The sequence below is a fragment of the Sorex araneus genome, chromosome 2 (genome assembly GCF_027595985.1).
Source record: "Sorex araneus isolate mSorAra2 chromosome 2, mSorAra2.pri, whole genome shotgun sequence".
Lineage (NCBI taxonomy): Eukaryota > Metazoa > Chordata > Mammalia > Eulipotyphla > Soricidae > Sorex > Sorex araneus.
In genome coordinates, this window is record NC_073303.1 from 308,814,585 (window position 1) to 308,838,063 (window position 23,479).

Sequence of the window (23,479 nt, forward strand, 5' to 3'; positions counted from 1 at the left end):
TAATACTTCCTTGGAAAATAATATTTATGCCTGGGTCTCTCTATTTCTTATACTATTTTCTCTCTACTCAACTAAAGTGGGGTCCTTTCACTACTTAATATAGTTACAGTTTTATTTCCATCATGGTACTTCTCGTCATTTCTTTGTTAATTAGTTTAGGGTCTGACTCCTCCCACTTTCACTCAAGAAGAAACAAAGTTCAAGAATAGCAAGCATTTTTCTACTAATGGTTGTATGTTAAGTAAGTAAAACATGTTGAATAAATGAATTAACATCTCCAAATTCTACCTATTGAAAAAATAAAACTGGATGTATACTTCGGAGATCTGAGTGGTGGCCATTCAGTAGTATTATTGGTTAACCCTGAAATTTAGTTCTACCTCAATTGTTGCTTCTATGTGTGGCTTAAGATGTGAGTATATTTTTATCTACTATAATATTTGTTGATTTATTAATATTCTACCTATAGGTTTCTTTTTAATTTTTGCTTTTTGGGTCACACCTGGCGATGCACAGGGGTAACTCCTGACTCTGCTTTCAGGAATTACTCCTGGTGGTGCTCAGGGACCATATGGGATGCTGGGAATCAAACCCAGGTCAGCTGCGTGCGAAGCAAACATCCTACCCTCTGTGCTCCAGCCTCTAAGCTTCTTCTTTTAAATATGTTTCCACACTAAACTATGAGGTCTTTGAGTGCAAGGATCTGCTCTGATTCATTTCTAAGGTATATAGACTGATCCATACATGTAATGAAAGAGTAAGTAGGTGGACAAAGAAGTTAAGAAACAGGAACTTCGATAATATCAAATTTTAAATAATGGATATATTAGATCATTCATTTAAGAAGATATTAGAAAATTCATTAAAGAAGGTGAGATAGAAAAATCCATCTTCATTTAAAGAAGATGTATTTAGAAAAGAAGAGGAAATAGGGTGGCTGTAATTTTAAAGACTCTACCGTGGCTTTAAATGCAACAGTCACCAGACAAAAGAAAAAAGCTCATAAGAAAACCTAAGGAAAATCAAGAAATGTTTGTTAAGGGATAACTTTCAAAATTTATGCAAGATCCTACACTCCATAGTCTCCTTTCTTGAAGTTACTTAAATTGGGTTTTCAAGAACTAACTGGTTTGAAAAATTTCTTCAGAATCTCAGATTAATTTCTGATAACATTGTCCAAAATTTTTAAAAATTTAACCCATACAAGTAACTACTCATAAAAGCATCATTGTAGGCAGGTTGAATTCTTTAATGCTTATTCTTTTATCCATCATTGTTTCTCATAACAGCATAATGAAGGGTAGGAGTCAGAGATGACATTTTACCTAAGCTAAACATTTTTTAAATGATACATTGGAGTTTGAATTGGCACCTGCTGGTCTTTTGAAACTCTAAATATAAAGAAGTCTGTATAGACTATAAAGTATACTTAAAGGAAGTAAATTAAGAAATCATGTTGCAATCGGCTTATACTCCCCGTGAGTTCCTGGTTTGAGTGAGGATTTCATTAGATTTACTGGCAGTGGATTAGAGACTCATATCATCAAAATGTTGAATAGTAAAAATAAATTATACCCATATACTGAAATAACTTTTTTCTAAAACAAAACCTGTTTTTAATTTCCAATCCAAATAAGTTTATCTAGCAAAGGCAGAAAAATTTAAGGCCTGTTGTCCCAAAATACAGGAACTAACTAATGTCAGATAGTGAATGATACACAGTGATGATACAGCTGGTGTTGTTATAAAAATAAAAGTCAATAGGAAAATACAATTTTTCAGAGACCCATCATATAAGAGAGTGAAACTGGAAAGGAAAAAAGATCTCTCAAAAAATAACACGTCTTGAACTGCAGGCAAACATAAAGACTTATGTACCAACATTTTAGGAGCTGTCCATTTCATTAAAAAATCCCTTGTCAGTCCCTTTGTATTCACAAAGCACCTGGTCTAGAATAGTCTCAGTCTTCATGAGTTCATAATATTAATAGTTTGAATATTTTTATTCCTACCATGGTATAGCTTCTGATACATTTTCCCATTTGGTCATTATAATTATCTCATGGAGAAGCAGAGATACGTCATTTAAGAAATGAAACTGAAAGCTTGAGTGACTTGCCAAAGGTCATACAATAAGCATGTAGCATAGACTTTGAATTCAACTATATATATATTTGCTTCAACATCTCGTGACTTCTTGGAGCAATCCCAGGAGATACAATATACCCAACAGAACTCTCAGCTGCTTAAATAATGGGAATGTTTCTCAAGATATCAGATTTACCAAGGCTTCCCTGGCAATAGTCATTTTTCTGTAGAGAATCCAGGAACTCTGGAGCTAGAATCCACAACCCAAAGCTATATTTGAACTGGTCCACTTTGGGATTGGGGATATCAGTCAGTATTCTCCCCAACTACAATAAAATCTAATGTTTGTGAATTTATTTTCAAGATGGGGGGACATACAGTTAATTAGCTACATGTATCCTGGGGACTTACGCTGAAAATGCAGAATTTATATAGGTATTCTCTATCTAAATAGAGCTACTCAATGCATACTAAATAATTCATTCGCCTCTGAGACCAGACATGCATGGTTTGGTCTCATCCAGACCCCATCTTTTAGAGACATAATACACTTCTGAATTTTTCACCTCAAAGGAAACAATGCAAAAAAACAAGTGTTAGCTTTCTCTTGTTGCTACCAAGACTGGTTATCTAAACTGCCATCCGACATTCTCCCATCAGAATTATCAAATTTTTCATTCTACTATCAGCCTTCCTGTTTTCTGAAAATCATTTTAACAGATGCAGGAGAAGGGTCTAATGTAGTGGGTTTCCAACAGAACACATTCTTGTCTTGTTGGCAACGGGTTCTCGAGGAGGGAAGAGCTTCCAGGTGGCCGGAAGCTTATCTGGTAGCCGGCTTCGCTCAATGTCACGTCACGTCGAGCAGGAGCGGAGCTGTAGCCAAAAGTCTTTCAACACAAACACTGCAGAGTTTACCTGGTCCAGCATCCCCACGGCAGAAACCCGCCGCCACCCCTGGCTCCCTCGGCCTGAGGACAGCCAGTGACGTATTGCCAGGGACACCAGCAGGTTAAAAAGCCTGAGCTGAGTTGAGAGTAACCGACAGTATCTGTGCGGTGTGTGTGTTGGGGGGTGGGGGACAAGGGGGGGGGGTCTGGTGAGCTGCTTAAACTCAGAAATGTAAGGGGTTGGGCGGGCCACGTGACTCCAGGGAGGCGGAGTCTAGAGGGCTGGAGAAAGACTGACAGACCTCTGGGAGGAGTGCGGGGGGGGGGCGGATGGGGGGAGCGATCTGAATAATTGAGGAGCTGCTGGGCAGCAGCCGCTGCCTGCCTGGCCGCCGCCAGCCCGCATCCGAGCTGGAGAGACAGAAGCCGGCGCGGGCAGTGCGGACGGAGCGCCGGCAGCCCGGGCAACCGGCTCCTTGTTTCCAGCTCTCGGTGAGTGCAGGTTCGCCTGAGCCGCAGCCCTGCGCCCCGCGCCTCTTGCCCCCCGCCGGGTCCCCCAAGGAACCGGGATAACCGCCTCGGGGTGGATGAACCCGGGAGCCGGGCTGCCCGGAGGAGGGGGCCTCGGAACATGGCGCAGAAACTGCGGGGGCGCTTGGGAAAGGGTCCCCTGCGGGGGAAGAGGAGCTAGGTCAGGATGTCTCCAGCCCAGCCAGACTCGGTGTCGGGCCCGGAGAGGGTCAGGGGGCGGGGAGGGGAACGCAGGGTGTCGCTGCCGGGAGGGGCTGGGGTAAATGCAGCCCCCGGCGCGGCCACTGCAAGAGGCGGAGGAGCCGCGGTGTGTGTCCGAGCCTCCGGGTGTCCCCAGTCTGGGGGCCGACCCTTCCTCCCTTGCACCGGCTCCCGCAGCTCGCCTCTCGGCCTCGGACTGAGCCCGGGGAACAGCAGAGACGCTTTTCCGGCCGCAACCCAAGGGGAGGGAGGGCGGGGACTATGTCTGCCCTTTTACCTGTGAGCAAACTCTTCAAAGGGACCCCAGCTGAGCCCGGTGCCCTGACCAGGCCCGGGAGCTCTGTGCTGAGAGAGCTGTGACAAGCCGGAGGGGCAGCGAGCGGGGAGAAGCGCCTCGGGATGCTCCTTGGCCCCGGCGGGCAGCCCCAGGAAAAAGCATCTCCCCGGACAAATTCACGCAGTTACAGGCGCGTCCTTCCCCATCCCAAAGCGCGTCGGTTTCCTCTGGATCCGGAGGGCCGGGAAGCCGGGTGGCCCCGCAGGACAGGATGCAGCCCTGATGCTCCTGGCCCCTCCTGAACCTCCGTCCCCGGTGCGTGTTTTATACTGAGAGCTAAGAGTAAATTAGAAGTCTCCAGATGCCCACAAGTGGAGGGTGAGCAGGGAAAGATGGGGAGAAGGCCTGATTAGCTGCTCTCGCCGGTCTCTGGCACTCTGCTTCCCGCTACCTGTGCAAAGCTTCGAGGTTTTGAATTGAGAGACGCCCCCGGTGCAGGGAAAGGGGATGCTCGCTTAAAGCGGCGGAGCGGGCTATTGGTCGGAGTTGATCAAGGACCACAAGGTAAAGCGACCTCCCTGAGGGTCTTGGAGAACCCCAAGGGCAGGATCCCAGCAGGCGGAAGCCTGGGCCTGAGCGCAAACCCTAGGCGTGGCGCTGTCCTCGGTGCTGAAAGTTGCGGCGAGCTGTTCCTTGGGAACTGAAACTGCGTAAGAATCAGCTGAAGGAAGACCTTTGAACGACGATTTAGACAGGTGCCTTGGTTTTCCCTACCCCCATACCCGGACTCCTCCGTGAGAAAGATTCCCTGTATTCATGGGTAAAGCAGAAAGGAGTGGTATCACTCCAGCTTTAATAATTTCGGGTGGTGCTGCGTGGATCGTACCGTTTTTAAAGTGTTGGGAAAGTAGAGATGCTGCTATGATAAACACTTATGTCGCTTTCAGGAACCAGAGGATTGTGCTTCTGCACAAAGGAGGATGATTCATTAATGTAGAGACTGGCCTTTCTCTTCCTGGCTACTCTTTTCTCCCTCCAGCATGTTGTTTACATCTTCTAGAAAGAGATCTCTAAGCAGAGCTGTTTGTTTATTTGATTGGCCTTTTATATTATGACTAAGATGGGGAAAGAGTTAAACCAATATTATGACACTACGTTAAAAGAATATTTACTGAACACCTAAATCTGCATTCATTTAACTTCACAAGGCCATGAGAATTACAGAGATGAGAAAACTAATGTTAGGTATATAGAATCCAGAGCTTTGATTAAAGTTCAGGTTTTGCCTAACCTCAAAGCCCAAGCAATTTCTACGAAAATGAATTCTAAGACATTTGGTTTTGGATAGCTATTATTGTGGGTTGTAGCAAGAGAATGTCATAGGAGGAGGCCTGTTTTCTTTCTCACCTACTACTCTCTCTTCCAACCCTTTTCTCTTTAGTCTGCTCACCCACCCACTGTCACTCACTCCCTCTGCACAAACTGTTTTTATGCATGCTGCTTGAGATGCCACTATTCATACAACTCTTTTAGCTAATAGCTTTTACATCAATGGCCAATGATTGTCCTGTAATGAAATGAAAGTAAAGATAACCAAAAAAGCATAATAAATGTTTCTTATTAAGGCAGGAAGGGGCAGGCATGTAATGTGGATAATTTATAAGAACTACTTTTGCTGATTACTAATTATAGTGAGGTTCTACCATCCCACAAATTGATGAAAACAAAGACAACTCTCTCATGCATTTACTAATCCAAAATGGAAGTAAAATACTGTTATTTTACTGAATTCTTCTGGCTTTAACTAAAGATTCTGGCCTTAAAAATAAAGTCAGTGAAGTAAAAGTCTGTGATTAGAACCTTAAACATTTATCAGATATTTACTCCCATACTTTGCATCTATTGCCAATGTAGTTCTTGATCTATGCTATGAAGCCTTAAGCTGAGGTATTTTCATATGTCCCTGATTTAGTCAGAAGATAATACAAATCATACATTTTTCGTGGCTCACCATTTTGATAACTATTTTCTCGTATAACTCAAGGCTAACAAAATGCTTAGAATAAAAGCTTGCAATGAAACTATGCCAAATGATTATTTTTTAATTAAATTGATTTTTTTATTGAATCACCATGAGATACAGTTACGAAGCTTTCACGATTGGGTTTCAGTCATAAAATGTCCCAACACCTATGTCTCCACCAGTGTACACTTGCCACTACCAATATACCCCGTATCCCTCCTACCATGCCCCCCTCCCAGGCACTTTTCTTCTCTTTCTCCTCATCTCTCTCTCTTTCTCTTTCTCTCTTACTCTTCTCTTCTCTCTCTCCTTTTGGGAATTATTGTTTTATGCCAGATAAGTCTTAATTATACTTGTTATTCTTGATATCCATCTTGAACACTCGAGAAAGTAATTTGTTTTATTTATTGATTCAGTTATTTTTGTAAATCACCTGAAAGGTCAATCTAAATATAATTGATAACCCTAGATTCTACCTCTTGTTCTTAAATTTCTGGCAGTTGAATTGTTTACTGAGAAAATAAATCTACCTTGTTAAGGCTTGACAAAGTCTGAACAAAATGAAGTCTTAACTAAGGTGTCATTGTAACTTGTAAGATTCAGAGAAAGACCTGAAGCATACTTACAATCTTTGATGCCAATTAAACCTGCCAGTTTTGGAAATCTTAAAACTTTCAATGCATTTGTTGAGAGTCATTGCTTATCTGTCTCATAAAACTTGCTTACCTCTTGGAAAGGCCTTGCATTTTGGAGAGAGAGAGAAAAAATATTTGCTTTGAACTGAAAATAATTTGATTTTCACTATCATTATCTCAAAGGAATTTACTGATTTTATATCCCTGGAAAGAAAGGCACCTGACAATGTAACTTGAAACTCATGCTTATAATATAAAATCAACCACTTAATAAAATAATTAAGGAATATCATATTATAACAGAAATTCTGTGGTAGTAGGTGCTTTGAATTCTATAGCCTAAAACATAGATGCTTAATAAATGCTAGTTTAATTTAGGTCATTTTTCCAGGTCAGTTTATAATCATACAATCAACAATCAAGAAATTAATATTTCTGGCACTTTTATTTATCAAATAAAATAGGAGACAAAGAACAACAAATCTCATTTGACAGTCACACTTCTAAATCTATTGAGGTCATAGGTAGTAATGCCAAAACAGATTTTTCCTGAAAACAGTATCTTGGTAACTTCCTGCAGGGAACAAGGAACAAACAGGAACAAACCGGCACAAAGGGCCTGGTATCTCGTGGCAAGGAGACAACATCATAAACTTGATGCTTAAGTGTACTTGTATGTTACCTTCCACTTTCACCTTAAAGTTAAAACTTAGTTTCCTGAGAAAGTATTTGATTGGTCTTCATTATTGTTTTGTTTTTTTAAGAAGTTTTATTGGATCACTGTGTTACAAACTTGCTTATTACATTTCAGTCACACAATGCTCAATCACCCGTCCTTCCACCAGTGCACATTTTCCATTACCATTATTCCCAGTGTCCCACCCACCACCCCCACCACACCCCACTCCCTGCCTCTGTGGCTGATACAATCCATCTTACTCTCTCTCTCTCTAATTTTGGGCACTATGGTTTGCAATACAGATAGTAAGAGGTCACTGTGTTTGGTCCTTAGTCTACTTTCAGCACACATATCCCATCCTGGGCAATCCCTCCAATCATCATTTACTTATTGGTTCCTTCTCCATCCCAACTGCCTTATCCCCTAGCATATGGGGCCAGCTTCCAAACCATGGTGTGATCCTCCTGGCCCTTATCTCTACTGTCCTTAGGTGTTAGTCTCATAATATGCTACTTTGTATTCCACAAATGAGTGCTGCCATTCTATGTCTGTTCCTCTCTTTCTGACTAATTTCACTTAACATGACACTCTCCATGTCTGGTCTTCATTATTATTGCAGGCAATCTTCATTGTTTCTATATTCAGACGGATCTCAGTTTAGAACAAAAGCATATATAAATTAGAGGAGAGCTGCTTATATCACAGTATGGCAGGTAACAAAATATTATTATTTTTCAGGTATAATTGGGTATTCTTTTAATAATTTTAACTTTTGATTACTGTCCACCAAAAAGTGAAAGAAAAATAGATGATCAGTTTTACAGAGTCAAAAGGCAAATGCTGAGAATTTACATATTCTTATTTGCCAAAGGCATGGTAATTCAATACAAGAAAATTGTCTAACAAATGAGCACACCAATTTCTATTGCCTGTTAGTTTTTAAATTATTCTTTTCGCTGTTTTTAAATATTAAAAAAATTTAATACTTCACCCATGTTTCTGCATATTTTAATGACAAACTTATCTTCATAACTATAAATACTTATTCATTAGAGATATTTATACTATTTGATAGTAAATATACTATTTGACAATATTTTTTAAATTTTATTGAATCACCATGATATAGTTACAAGCTTTCATGTTTGGGTTACAATCTCAAAATGATCCCTCCACCAGTGCACATTCCCCACCACCAATATCCTGGGTGTACCCCCCCTTTCTCACCCTCTCCCTGCCTCTATGGCAGACAATATCCCCCATACTATCTCTCTACTTTTGGGCATTATGGCTTGTAACACAAACACTGAGAGGTCATCATATTTGGCCCATTATCTACTTTTGGCATGCATGTCCCATTCCATCTGGCTCCTCCAGCCGTCATTTTCTTAGTGATCCCTTCTCTATTCCATCTGCCTTCTCCCCTCCTCTCATGAAGCAGTCTTCCAGCTATGGGGCAATCCCCCTGGCCCTTGTATCTACTGTTCTTGGGTGTCAGCATCATGTGATGTTATTCTATACTCCACAAATGAGTGCAGTCCTTCTATGTCTGTCCCTCTCTTTCTGACTCATTTCACTTAGCATGATACTCTCCATGTCTATCTATTTATAAGCAAATTTCATGACTTCATCTCTCCTAACAGCTGCATAGTATTCCATTGTGTAGATGTACCAAAGTTTCCTTAACCAGTCATCTGTTCTAGGGCACTTGGGTTGTTTCCAGATTTTGGCTTTTGTGAACAGTGCTGCAATGAATATATAGGTACAGATGTCATTTCTACTGTACTTTTTTGCATCCTCAGAATATTTTCCCAGAAGTGGTATTGAGGGGTCATAGAAGCTCAATTTCTAGTTTTTGAAGTACTGTCCCTATTGTTTTCCAGAAAGGCTGGACCAGTCGGCATTCCAACCAACAGTGAAGCAGCATCCCTGTTTCTCCACATCCACACCAGCACTGGTTGCTTTTGTTCTTTTGAATGTGTGCCAGTCTCTGTGGCATAAGATGATATCTCATTGTTGTTTTGATTTGCTTCTCCCTAATGACTAGCAATGTGGGGCATTTTTTATGTGCCTTTTGGCCATTTGTATTTATTTTTTGAGGAAACTTCTGTTCATATCTTCTCCCCATTTTTTATGGGGTTGGAGGTCTCTTTCTTATACAATTCTACAAGTGTCTTATAGAACCTGGATATTAATCCCTTATCAGATGGGTATTGGGTAAACATTCTTTCCCATTCTGTGGGCTCTTTCTGTATTTTTGTCACTGTTTCTTTTGAAGTGCAGAAGCTTCATAGTTTAATGTAGTCCCATTTGTTTATGTTTGCTTCCACTTGCATGGTCAGTGCTGTTTCATCCTCAAAGATGCTTTTAGCTTCATTGTCATGGAGAGTTCTGCCTACATTTTCTTCTATGAACCTTATAGATTCATGTCTGATATTGAGATCTTTAATCCATCTTGATCTAACTTTTTTACCTGGCATTAAACAGAGGTCAGAGTTCATTTTTTTGCAGGTAGCTATCCAGTTTTCCCAGCACCACTTGTTGAAAAGGCTTTCCTTGTTCCACTTCACATTTCTTGCTCCTTTGTCAAAGATTAAGTGGCCATATATTTGGGTTTCTGTGACAGGATATTCGTCTCTGTTCCATTGGTCTGCAGGTCTGTTTTTGTCCCAATACCATGCTGTTTTAATTACTATTTCTTTGTAGTAAAGTTTGAAGTTGGGGAAGGTGACGCCACCCATATTCTTTTTCCCAAGGATTGCTTTAGCTATTTGTGGGAGTTTATTGTTTCATATAAATTTCAGAAGTGTTTTGTCTATTTCTTTGAAAAATGACTATTTGACAATATTTTTATTAACACTTAACCCAACTCTATCATTTTATAAATAAAAAATTTGGTCTTGAAAACAAAAAGCCAAGTTAATAACAGAGGAAACAATATGACTTAGGCCTTTTTTAAAATCCATATTCTCTACATCTTTTAGCATAATGCATATTTTCATTAGCTATGAAAATATGTTAAGTAAATGAGTTTAAAATTTTTACTAGTTTCTTGAAGTAGGAAAGTAAATAAACTTTAACATTAATTCCCTTTATACTCTCAATGAAATAAGTATTGATTACAGGCAGTCAACAGGAAAATAATTTTGTGTTTCCACAAGAAATAAAAGGAGATATAAAACCATAGAATCTTTGTTGGAAGAATTTGGGCAAAGTTTAACTCCTCTTGCCTTCATCATATTTATTGCTAAAATAAGAAAGTTTGATTAATATTTCAGATGCTGCAAAGTGTACCATTTTATGGTTCTATGAAAGAGAGTCAGCTGCTAAAATAATCCAGTTTTACCTCATTCCACCCAAATATGTTACAATTCTTTGTATATCATTATTTACTGATATTCTGATATTTCATGCAATTATTTAACCCAGTAACCACAATATTAATAAGAACAACAATAATGATCATAGCTAGCATTTGTTATTTTCTTTCTCTGTGACCCTGCAATGTTGGAAATGTTTATGGGGTTTTTTTGTGGGGTACAGTTGAAGTCTCCTAAGCGTTCAAGAGATCCAGGCAACCCTGCCAGTGATTCAGCCAAACAGCCAGCCCTTCAATGTCCAGTGCTGCTTGGTCCCTGAAGTGTTTGACCTAGTCATACTGGCAGTTCTCAGGAACCTCCGGAGCCATTCTCAGTATGCAGAAGTCTCTAGAGATATACCTAGGAATGCCTGAAGGATCACATAGTGCCAGGGATCAAACTGAATAGACCATATTCTACTATACACCTTAAGTCCGGTACTATCTCTCTGATCCCAATGTTTCTGTTCTTGATCTTGCTTAACCACAATGCTACTTTTAAAGCCATGAGTTTCTCAGATAATTGATATGCTACTTATAGTTCACTTAACACTGATCATTTATCTGGGAATTTCCACTTTACAAACATTTTCTAGTTATAAGATCAATAAGAAGATGAAAAGAACCTCAGATCCCTGGTTGTTATGGAGTTAGTTATACAGGAATCTTTATTGTCTTTCTAAAAGATGACTCTTATGCTTTTGCTATAAGTGCCACTAATCAAATGCTTGTTTTAGTTTCAATCAATTGTATGGCTCAGTGTTGAATGTAGGTGTCTAAAGACTTCTGCATGCAGCAAGAAGCACTCTGCTGCTTTTCTGGTAATGTGTAGGTAGGCTGAATTTACAAGACATGGAAGCTAGTGCAGAATCCAGCATCATAGATTCACTGACCACTTATGAGTGTTTCTGTTTCCAACCTGACTCAGTGATCAACAAGATGGCTTTTAAGACAGAGAGGGAAAGCCCCAGAGTGTTATTTCCTAATGGTGGACTCTGGTCAAGAGTAACACTTAAACATTAAAAATTATTTCTCATTAAACTAACTTACCATTTTAATCATTGATGCAAAACACTATACTACCTATCTATTGCAGTGTGAATTTCAATGTGTGTTAAATCTGTAGGGCATCCAGCACTTCATATAATAAGCCTAATAAATCCAAAGTGCTCTTACTGCAGCCACATATATATACACATATTATTATTCTAGTTTATAGTTTGATAAAATAACCACATATTCCATTGACATGAAAACCAATTTTAGAATGCATAACTCTGCTTCATCCTTTGTGATTTTCTAGATACTTTGTGAAAATAATCTAGGAGTTAGCTGAGCCTAGGTATCCAATCTTAATTTCAAAATAGCTGCTACACCTGAACCAGAACAACTTAACTTCCTGAAGACTCGGTTTTATTAGTTTTAAGATGGAAGTATAGAATCTTCCCCTTATGTCACAAGGACCAATGAGCATTTATAAACTCATTTATAAAGCTTAAAGTCTATACAATAGAAAGGAATGGTCATTCCATCCCTTTAATCTTTCTTAGTTCAGATATAATTCTCAAGTGGCTGCTATCCAGTCCTAAACCAGGGTTAACAACTAAATTAAAGTATTTTTAAGTTCACTTCATAATTTTTTTCTTTGGGATTAAGATTATCTTGGTTCTAAACTTCTATGCTTTGAAACATATTTTTTTTTAAATTTATTTATTTTTAATTAGAGAATCACCGTGAGGGTACAGTTACAGATTTATACACTTTTGTGCTTATACTTCCCTCATACAAAGTTTGGAACCCATCCCTTCACCAGTGCCCGTTCTCCACCACCCGTAAACCCAGTGTCCCTCCCACCCTCCCCAATCCCATCTCCCCCCCACCCCACCCTGCCACTGTGGCAAGGCATTCCCTTCTGTTCTCTCTCTCTAATTAGCTGTTGTGGTTTGCAATAAAGGTGTTGAGTGGCCGCTGTGCTCAGTCTCTAGCCCTCATTCAGCCCGCAACTCCCTTCCCCCACATGGCCTTCGACTACAATGTAGTTGGTGATCACTTCTCTGAGTTGCCCTTTCCCCGGAACGTGAGGCCAGCCGCGAAGCCATGGAGTCAACCTCCTGGTACTTATTTCTACAGTTCTTGGGTGTTAGTCTCCCACTCTGTTATTCTATATACCATAGATGAGTGCAATCTTTCTATGTCTGTCTCTCTCCTGCTTTGAAACATATTGATGGCATGGAAAGGCTACAGGTTTCTTCTAAAACCAATTGTTCTCATCTTGGGGCAGTGTCTTCCTAAGAGGTATATATTTTATTGTCACAGACAATATGGAGGTTGAGTATTGCTACTGTTTTTGGTGGACTAATATCATAAATGCTAAGTATCTGAATTATGCAGGAGGAATATAAGAATAATATGGTTTTTTTATTATTTATTTATTTTTTTTTAATTAGAGAATCACCGTGAGGGTACAATTACAGATTTATACACTTTTGTGCTTATACTTCCCTCATACAAAGTTCGGGAACCCATCCCTTCACCAGTGCCCATTCTCCACCACCCGTAAACCCGGCATCCCTCCCACCCTCCCCAATCCCATCTCCCCCCCCACCCCACCCTGCCACTGTGGCAGGGCATTCCCTTCTGTTCTCTCTCTCTAATTAGCTGTTGTGGTTTGCAATAAAGGTGTTGAGTGGCCGCTGTGCTCAGTCTCTAGCCCTCATTCAGCCCGCAACTCCCTTCCCCCACATGGCCTTCGACTACAATGTAGTTGGTGATCGCTTCTCTGAGTTGCCCTTTCCCCGGAACGTGAGGCCAGCCGCGAAGCCATGGGGTCAACCTCCTGGTACTTATTTCTACAGTTCTTGGGTATTAGTCTCCCACTCTGATATTCTATATACCATAGATGAGTGCAGTCTTTCTATGTCTGTCTCTCTCTTTCTGACTCATTTCACTCAGCATGAAACTTTTCATGCCCATCCACTTAACTACAAAATTCTTGACTTCCTTTTTTCTAACAGCTGCATAGTATTCCATTGTATAGATGTACCAAAGTTTCCTCAACCAGTCATCCGTTTTGGGGCATTCGGGTTTTTTCCAGATTCTGGCTATTGTAAACAGTGCTGCGATGAACATACATGTGCAGATGTTGTTTCGATTGTACTTTTTTTGCCTCTCTGGGATATATTCCCAGCAGTGGTATTGCTGGGTCAAATGGGAGCTCAACCTCTAGTTTTCTGAGAATCGTCCATACTGTTTTCCAAAAGGGCTGAACTAGCCGGCATTCCCACCAGCAGTGTAGAAGGGTCCCTTTCTCCCCACATCCTCTCCAACAGCGGTTGCTTTTGTTCTTTTGGATGTGTGCCAGTCTCTGTGGTGTGAGGTGGTATCTCATGGTTGTTTTGATCTGCATCTCTCTGATGATTAGTGATGCAGAGCACTTTTTCATGTGCCTTTTGGTCATTCGTATTTCTTCCTTGGTAAAGTTTCTGTTCATTTCTTCGCCCCATTTTTTGATGGGGTTGGATGTTTTCTTCTTGTAGAGTTCAACCAGTGCTTTATATACCATTGATATCAACCCCTTATCTGATGGGTATTGTGTAAATATCCTTTCCCATTCTGTGGATAGTCTTTGTATTCTGGTCACTGTATATCTTGCGGTGCAGAAGCTTTTTAGTTTAATGTAGTCCCATTTGTTGATCTCTGTTTTTACTAGATTGCTTAGTTCCGTGTCACCTTTGAAGATACCTTTATCTTCAATATCGTGGAGGGTTTTGCCGACCTTGTCTTCAATGTACCTTATGGTTTGTGGTCTAATGTTGAGGTCTTTAATCCATTTTGATCTGACTTTTGTGCATGGTGTCAGGTCAAGGTCTAAACCCATTTTTTTGCATGTGGTTGTCCAGTTGTGCCAGCACCATTTGTTAAAGAGGCTTTCCTTGCTCCACCTCACATCTCTTGCTCCCTTATCAAAGATTAGATGATCATACATTTGGGGTTGTGTGTAGGGATATTCCACCCTATTCCATTGGTCTACGGCTCTGCCTTTGTTCCAGTACCATGCTGTTTTAATTGTTACTGCTTTGTAGTAAAGATTGAGGTTGGGGAGGGTGATGCCTCCCATTATCTTTTTCCCAAGAATTGTTTTAGCTATCCTTGGACTTTTGTTATTCCATATGAATTTTAGGATTGCTTGATCCATTTCTTTGAAGAATGTCATGGGTATACTTATAGGGATCGCATTGAATCTGTATAATGCTTTAGGGAGTATTGCCATTTTGACAACATTGATTCTCCCTATCCACGAGCAGGGTATATGTTTCCATTTCCTCATGTCCTCTTTGATTTCATGGAGTAGCGTTTTGTAGTTTTCTTTGTAAAGGTCTTTTACTTCCTTGGTTAAGCTGATTCCGAGGTACTTGTTTTTCTGGGGCACGATTGTGAATGGGATTGCTTTTTTCATGTCCCTTTCCTCTGCCTCATTGTTTGCATATATGAAGGCCATGGATTTTTGGGTATTGATTTTGTAGCCTGCAACTTTACTGTATAAGTCTATTGTTTCTAAGAGTTTCTTAGTAGAGGTTTTAGGCTTCTCTAGATATAGTATCATGTCGTCTGCAAATAGTGAGAGTTTGATTTCTTCCTTTCCTATCTGGATGCCCTTAATCTCTTTTTCTTGTCTAATAGCTATCGCAAGTACTTCCAGTACTATATTGAAGAGGAGTGGTGAGAGTGGGCATCCTTGTCTTGTGCCCGATCTCAGAGGAAAGGCCCTTAGTTTTTCCCCGTTGAGGATAATGCTTGCCGTAGGCTTGTGATAGATGGCTTCGACTATCTTGAGGAAAGTTCCTCCAAACCCCATTTTGGCGAGGGTTTTCATCATGAAAGGATGTTGGATCTTGTCAAATGCTTTCTCTGCATCTATTGATATGATCATATGGTTTTTGTCTTTACTTTTGTTGATATGCTGGATTATGTTGATTGATTTCCGAATGTTAAACCATCCTTGCATCCCTGGGATGAATCCCACTTGGTCGTGATGTATGATCTTTTTGATGAGTTGTTGGATCCTATTTGCTAGTATTTTGTTGAGGATCTTCGCATCGGTGTTCATCAGGGAAATTGGTCTGTAATTTTCTTTCTTAGTGGTGTCTTTGTTTGCTTTTGGTATTAGGGAGATATGTGCTTCATAGAAACTGTTTGGGAGAGTTCCTGTTTTTTCAATTTCCTGGAAAAGTTTGAGGAAAACAGGCAATAGGTCTTCTTTAAATGTTTGGAAGAATTCGCCAGTGAAACCATCTGGGCCTGGGCTTTTGTTTTTGGGGAGGTTTTTGATTACAGTTTCAATTTCCTTAACATTGATGGGTCTATTCAGGTATTCCAGATCTTCTTTCTTCAGTGTTGGGAGATTGTAGGAATCAAGGAATCCATCCATTTCTTTTAGGTTCTCCTTTTTTGTGGCGTAAAGACCTTCAAAGTAGTCTCTAATGATCTTTTGAATCTCACTGGTTTCTGTTATGATGTCCCCCTTTTCATTTCTGATTCGATTTATTAGAGTTTTCTCTCTTTCTTTCTTTGTGAGTCTTGCTAGCGGTTTATCAATCTTATTTATTTTCTCAAAGAACCAACTCTTTGTTTCATTGATCTTTCGGATTGTTTTTTTGGTTTCGATGTCATTAATTTCTGCTCTAATTTTTATTATTTCTTTCCTTCGGTCTGGTTTGGAGTCCTTTTTCTGGTCCTTTTCTAAGGTCTTGAGTCGTGAAGTCAAGCTATCTATGTGGGTCCTTTCTTCCTTCCTGAGGAATGCTTGGAGAGCTATAAATTTTCCCCTTAACACGGCTTTAGCTGCGTCCCATAGGTTTTGGTAGCTCGTGTCTTCATTCTCATTAGTTTCTAAGTATCTTTTGATTTCTTCCTTAATTTCCTTCCTGACCCACTCATTGTTCAACATTGAATTGTTTAGTTTCCAGGTGTTTGATTTGATTTTCCGTGTTTGTGAGTGGTTAGCTTCTATCTTCAGCGCATCGTGGTCTGAAAAGATGGTTGATACAATTTCTATTTTTCCGATTCAAGAATAATATGTTTTAAGTATCAATTACACTCCTTTTCTCCCTAAAAGTGCTGCTCTAAGGTAATATTCTATTCATGGTTCCTAATTCCCTAATTGATGTGGACAAAATTTTCTTTTTAACTACTCTCCCAAGTGAAATCTAACTATTCTCAATGGAGCGCTATAGGATCTCAGAAGTATTACCAGGCTTATGATTTTATTGAGTAGACACATATGGTGGCATAGAACAATTTTCAAACTGTCTCTTAGAAACTTCTACAAGAAGTTCTATCCAACTTCAGCAATGAACAGGAATTCCACTAGATTAACAGCCTGTAATACATAATTTAAGCTAAAAGTCTGTGACTCGAACTTTGGCATTTGGAGACCCAAAAGTAGTGAAACATGATCATGAAAACAACAATCTTCTCAGTACATTGGAGGAATACTAAATTATAACCTTACTTTGTGACAAGATTGAGTTTGAGTTTGCCTAAGCACAGGACACAATTCCTGCCCTCAAGTCATCAACAATGTAACCATTAAATAGGAGTAAACTCCACTTATTATGCATGTGATGTGATTACTTTATCATATTATGAGAACAACTTCATCAGGAGACAAAAAATAATTCACTAGCATAAGAGAAATTACCATTGAATTATATAAATGGATTTTGAATGATGTGTAATATTTTCTAACATGGATAAATGAAAGATCAACATTTGCTTCTGCTCCTTTGTTCTTCAATTTCTAAGCAAATTAGAACAGTATACTCAAGTGCTAGAAGTATGAATGCAAGTAATACATGTGTAAGTTGATAAGGTTAGATGGTGAGAGGTCATAATGAAAATAATCTAAAAACAGACTATGGCTGGATAAATGCATTTATTCAGTCTGGAATATATCCCCTGTAGGCACTTTAAAGAGATATTTTGGATTATTGTGTGTTCATAGCTGTTTCATGGCAGATACTAGAATCAAGAAGTCAAATCTCTTAGTTAAAGGAACCTCAGAAATCACCCTAGCCTTCTTTCTTTGTGGATTATAGTTAAAGAAATTAGAACCCATAGATATTAAAACACTTGCCAAAGTTAGGCCACCAAGTTGGTGGCAGGACAAAGACTGCTCTCTTATTTTATAGACTTTGTTCTGCTCTGTACTGCCTTCAGGGATCTTTTTGTCATTATTTGGAGCACAATTAAACATAACAACATGATTGTTTAGGATTTATGAAGCTCTAAATTTTACCACTATTAAGATCAGGTACCTCATTAAAACCAGGTAGATTAGTTCTGTGTTGCTCCTACATTAGAGCATTTTCTTCAGATACATGACAAACAAAAAACCCAACACATGGGTATAGCATTCTTCTCCCACCTCACATACCCTCCTGCTCCTTGTTTCAAACTGCTGTAGATTATAGATGCACGGCTTGAACAGAAGGCATCTTAATCTCTGGTGGTTTTGTGAACAATATGCTGTTCACGCTTGCGTATAAATGATCACAGCCTCTCTATTTTCTAGATGAGGGAGCCTTCAGAAAGATGAAGTTGCCTGTACATGGCACATCAGAGATAGAATTTCAGATTCTAAAGCACCAGTCTTCTTTGTAATAGGGTTGAATTTCCACCCATCTGCACACCCATAATAATTGATCATGGTCTTAAATTTCTTCTTAGAGACAAGTTAGTCTGTTCACACTATCCTCTCTTGGACCACCTTGCCTTCACAATACAATGAATAGCTGATAAATTATCTAAACTAATCCACTCATTCTAGGTGAGTGGAAACAGAAAGCTAAATAGGTAAAGCTACTTGCTCAAGGTTGCAGAGTTAAAACTAACACTATAATAATGTTCACTACTTCTCAGTTCAGTGCTTCTTCCCTCCATACCAGTCTGCTGCTTCTCAATCATAAGTAACAGCATTTTTCCACTCTCCATCATTTCCACTTTTATTTTCGGCAAAACCTCTTTAAAGATGGCTGAATACTCCAAGGTTTATTCTAGAACCTTGTTTAGAATGTCCATAACTTACCCTTCACACTGTATTAATCCATCAGCCACCTTAAGAAGCTGAATATTGAGGAGCTGGTCTAGACAATATGTATTGTCACTGCTTAGGTAGAGATCGAGACTGAAAATAGGGTACTCAAGAAAAAGGAGGACATAATGCATTACTCATCATTTAGAAATGGAGCAAAGTTCACCGAAGATTACTGTAAGTGGCAGATTATTAGATTCACAATCTCAGAGACTAGGCTGATGGATAGATTTAAGCAATATTGGTAGTAATCAAAAAAAAGAAAGAAAAGTCAAACTCTAAATGTTTTCTGCTCTAGGAGTAGGGAATTTTCACTGAATTTATCATCGTGATGCCTTAATTTGGCATACAAAAAGATTATGGGATAGACTTTTTAAGGAAAAATCAATGGAGTTCAAATTTTCTATTTTATTTTTTTCTAAGGAATTATTTTGAGACCAAATATGTCTTTTAAATAATTTTATTCAATTAAAGAGCAGTGATTTGCAAAGTTATTGATAGTTGTCTTTAGGCATATAGTATTTCAACACCAATCCCACTGCCAATATCAACTTCCCTTCACTAGTGATCACATTTTCCATCCCCATTCCATCCCCCACCCCTACCCTCACTCCATCCACACATACACTTGACAAGCACATTACAAAGTTCAGTGATTGCATCTTAGATTTCATGTTTTCAGTGTTGCTGAGTCTGTAAAAAAAAGGTGGGGGTTCAGTAAACATGATATTGAGAAAAGAAGTATAGAAGAGGGGACAAAATCCAAGAACTTTTTTTAATCTGAAAAATTATTTCATTTTCAATTTGAAGTTTTTATAAAAAAATTTTATTGAAGCGCCATGATTTACAAAATCTCCAATAGTTGCACTTCCATTCACCAGATATTCAAAATAATATCATATTTTACAATATGATTCCGCAAAATGGGAATGTTTGTGATGTGTCCAAGTCATTCAGTTCTTGGTGATAGTGAGAAAACCCAGTGAATAATCAAAGATAACTGAATCACGGGTGTGAGAGATAAAACAAGAATTAAGGTACTCATCTTGCATGTGGTTGATGCAAGTTCAATCCCCAGAACCACATATGTTTCCCCAATCACTAGAAGTGATCCCTGAACTCAGAACTAGGAGTAAACCCTGAGCACCATGGGATATGACCCCCCAAACATGACAAAACAAAATCTAACCAGATCATTACTTCTTTGTTTCATTTTGGGTTTTCTTTGGGGGTCTAAAATGGCAGTGACCAGGGATTACCTCTGGCTCTCTGTTCAGGAATTATTCTAGGAGGTGCTCCTGATGCTTATGCCATACCAAATTGAACCAAGGTCAGCCATGCATAGGGCAAGTGCCTTAACCTCTGTACTATCTCTCTGGCCTTTCATAACTTTTGTTTTGTGCTTCTATGTGAAGCACATTTTTAAAATAAATTTTTTTACTTTGGTTTACAGTACTGTTACTGATAGGATTCCATAAACAACACATTATCACCTTGAGCAACACCTCCTTCTCCCAGTTGAACACTTCCCTCCACCACAGCTGTTGCCCCCTCCCTGTCCTATCATTCTATTATCCAAACATAAGTAGCGTGTTTCCTACTAAAGACCTATTCTGATGTTCTTTGTTTCCACTGGATAAAGAACATTTTTTTCACATGCCTTTTGGCCATTTGTATTTCCTCTCTGCAGAATTTTTGTTCATCTCTTCTCCCCATTTTTAGATAAGTTTGGATGCCTTTTTCTTGTAAAGTTCTATAAGTGCTTTATATATATCTCGGATATTAACCCTTATCAGATGAGTAGTGGGAAAAGAATTTTCCCAGTCTGTGGCTGCCTTTGTATTCTGGTCATCATTCCTTTGAGATACAAAATCTTCTTAATTCAATATAGTGCCATTTGTTTATCTATACTTCCACTTGCTTGTTCAGTAATATTTTATCCTTAAAGCTTCTAGTTTAAGTGCCATGGAGCAGTCTGCCTATAGAGCAGTTTTCCTCTAATTCCTTGTGGATTCAGATCTGATATTGAGGTTTTAATGTGTTTTGATTTAAGTTTTGTGCCTGGCATTAGAAAGAGGTCTGAGCTCTTTTTTCATCTTGCTCTATATAACTAATCATCAGGGAAAATCAAGTTAAACAACAATGAGATTTTTACCTCATACTACAGATACTGTCCTTCATCCAAAAGACAACCAGAACAAGCAGTGCAGGCATGGAAAAGGGACTCTCATTCAGTGCTGGTGGGAATATCAATTTGTCCAGCATTTACAGAAGACAATGTAGACATTGCTCAAAGAATTAGAAATTGAGCTTCTATGTGACCCAGCAATTCCACTCTTGGAAATAAACCCCAAGGGCACAAAAACACAATGAAAAAAGCACTCATATGTTCATTGTAGCACTATTCACAATAGCCAAACTCTGGAAACAACCCAAGTGCTCAAGAATAAATGATTGGATAAAGAAGATATGGTACATAAACACAATGGAATATTATTTAGTCATTGAAAAGGAAGAAGTAATGCAATTTGCTGATGCATGAATGAACCTGAAGAGTACCATACTGAGTGAAATTAGTCAGAAAAAAGGAACAGACACAGAATGGTTTCACTCACAAGTGGGATATAAAGAAACATAGTAAAGAAATTTTTCTTTTGGGGCTGGAGCTATAGCACAGCAGGTAGGTCATTTGCCTTGCATGTGGCCAACCAGGGTTTGATTCCCAGCATCCCATATGGTCCCCCGAGCACCGCCAGGAGTAATTCCTGAGTGCATGAGCCAGGAGTAAACCCTGTGCATCATCGGGTGTGACCCAAAAACCCAAAAAAAAATTTTTTTTCTTTAACTCCTAAAGGCAATAGAAATAAAGAGTAGAAAACTGATCCTGAATAGGAGGTTTACCACTTAGGGACTAGAATAGGCCAGGGGAGGAACCACTATGATAATAATAGAGAAAAATGGACTTCAAAAGTCCTCACTTTGAAGGAGGACTGGGTGCTGAAAGGTGGTAAGATGATATGCATTATACTCTACCAGTAATAGCATTGTAAATATCAGTGCCTAATAAGAAAAAGGAAAAGAAAATAGTGCTTGCCATAAAGACAAACTGGAGAATGAAGGGAAACTTGTGACATTGGTGGAGAGAAGTAGACATTGGTGAAAGGATTGATGTTGAAACATTGTATACCTAAAATTAATTTACAAATAACTTTGTAATACTCAGTGATTCAATTATAAAACCAAAAAGACAGTTTCTTGACAAGTATCATTCATATTGCAGAGAACAAGAAATTCCAAATTCCACCCAAGAACACCTTTCAGGTTACTGGAAACAACCCAAGTGCTCAAGAATAAATGATTGGATAAAGAAGATATGGTGTGTGCTTCTAATAGAGTGCACAGATACTGTTTCTTTTCTAGAACTGATGAAACTGTAGCAAATGTTCTCAGTAGAAAATGGAGACTTTGTCTAGTCTCTATACATTCCCTATCTTCTGTTCAAATATTGATGCAGACATTTCACAACTTAATATCAACTTACTTACATACTAGTCTCCTTTAGGGAGTTCTGGTAGAAGCCTCAGTTTAATCACTATGAACAAATCACCTTAGTTGATGGGTTCATTCTCAAAAGGGAAATGGCTTACAGTTCCTGCTGTTTCTATTTATTCCACCTCAGAGGATACAGTGATCTGACCTTGAGTCTGGTTGATCCTTGTCAGTAACCTCCAAGTGTGGACCCTGACATTTGAAACCACATTAGTCATTTACAATGCATGAACAGGTGTTTGTGACTCATCCACAAAATGGCAAAAAAACAAAACTCTCAAAGGATTTTTTTTTTATTTGGCAACATTATTGCCTTAAAAAAAGGTCAAACATCCATTTGACTATTTTAATTTTTTCTTTAACTAACTGGTTATCCTGGTTCTAAATGACACAGATAGTTTGGGGTCCATTTTAAATTACTTCCTAGTCACATCGATTTTTGACATACTTTCTAATTCAGCTTCAAAACTTAGAGGAAAAATATCTGAATGAGTATAGACTGCCATTTCAGAAATAAATTCCTAACACAGACAACTAAAATATGCCACTATCAAGTTTAACTGTCAAAATAGAAATGAGAATTCTCTATTTCAAAACTAGTGACTAGTCAGTGTTTTTTTTCTTTCCCCAAGTCTATTTCAAAGTGTGGTTATAAATAAATAGTATGTTGCTTTCACAGTACATTGAAAATCTGGGGGAAATTTGTCATTTGAGCATTATGATGTTACCTTTTAACACAAATGATCCAAACACTGCAAGTTATTGAATATTCTCCTTACAGCCAAAGACAAGTAGATAGCCTCCCCATGATGCTTCTGAAAATAGTATAATAGCTCACATTTATTCACTTAATCCTATGACATAGGTATTTTATCCAATTTTACATGCAAAGCTGTAGGATTTAGGTAGCTTGCTGAAGGTTACTTAGCCAGAGAGGACTAGGTGAGTATTCTATTTGATTTGATGTTATTTTATTGTGGTTTGGGGTCCACACCCCACAGGGTTCAGGGGCAATTTCTGGTCATGCTCAGAGGACCATATGTGAAGACAGTGATAGGATTGATCAGCTGCTTGCAAGGAAAAACCTTAAGCCCTGTTTTATCTCTCCAGCCAGGATTTAAATTTTTATGCTATGCAATCTAACCCAAGAATTTGC

The 23,479-nt window shown here is 39.0% G+C and overlaps 1 protein-coding gene across 3 annotated transcripts in view; it reads left to right on the forward strand.

Annotated features, from left to right (window-relative positions):
- The first annotated feature begins 3,322 nt into the window (after positions 1-3,322).
- Positions 3,323-23,479, forward strand: part of SLC7A14 (solute carrier family 7 member 14) — a 148,245-nt gene continuing 128,088 nt past the window's right edge. For 2 of the 3 annotated variants that reach the window (XM_055125289.1, XM_004618873.3), the window contains exon 1: positions 3,323-3,470. The gene's annotated coding sequence lies outside the window, so the exon portion shown is untranslated. Of the gene's footprint in view, positions 3,471-4,051; positions 4,743-23,479 lie in introns of those variants that run through there. The other variant, XM_055125290.1, reaches the window with a different exon arrangement.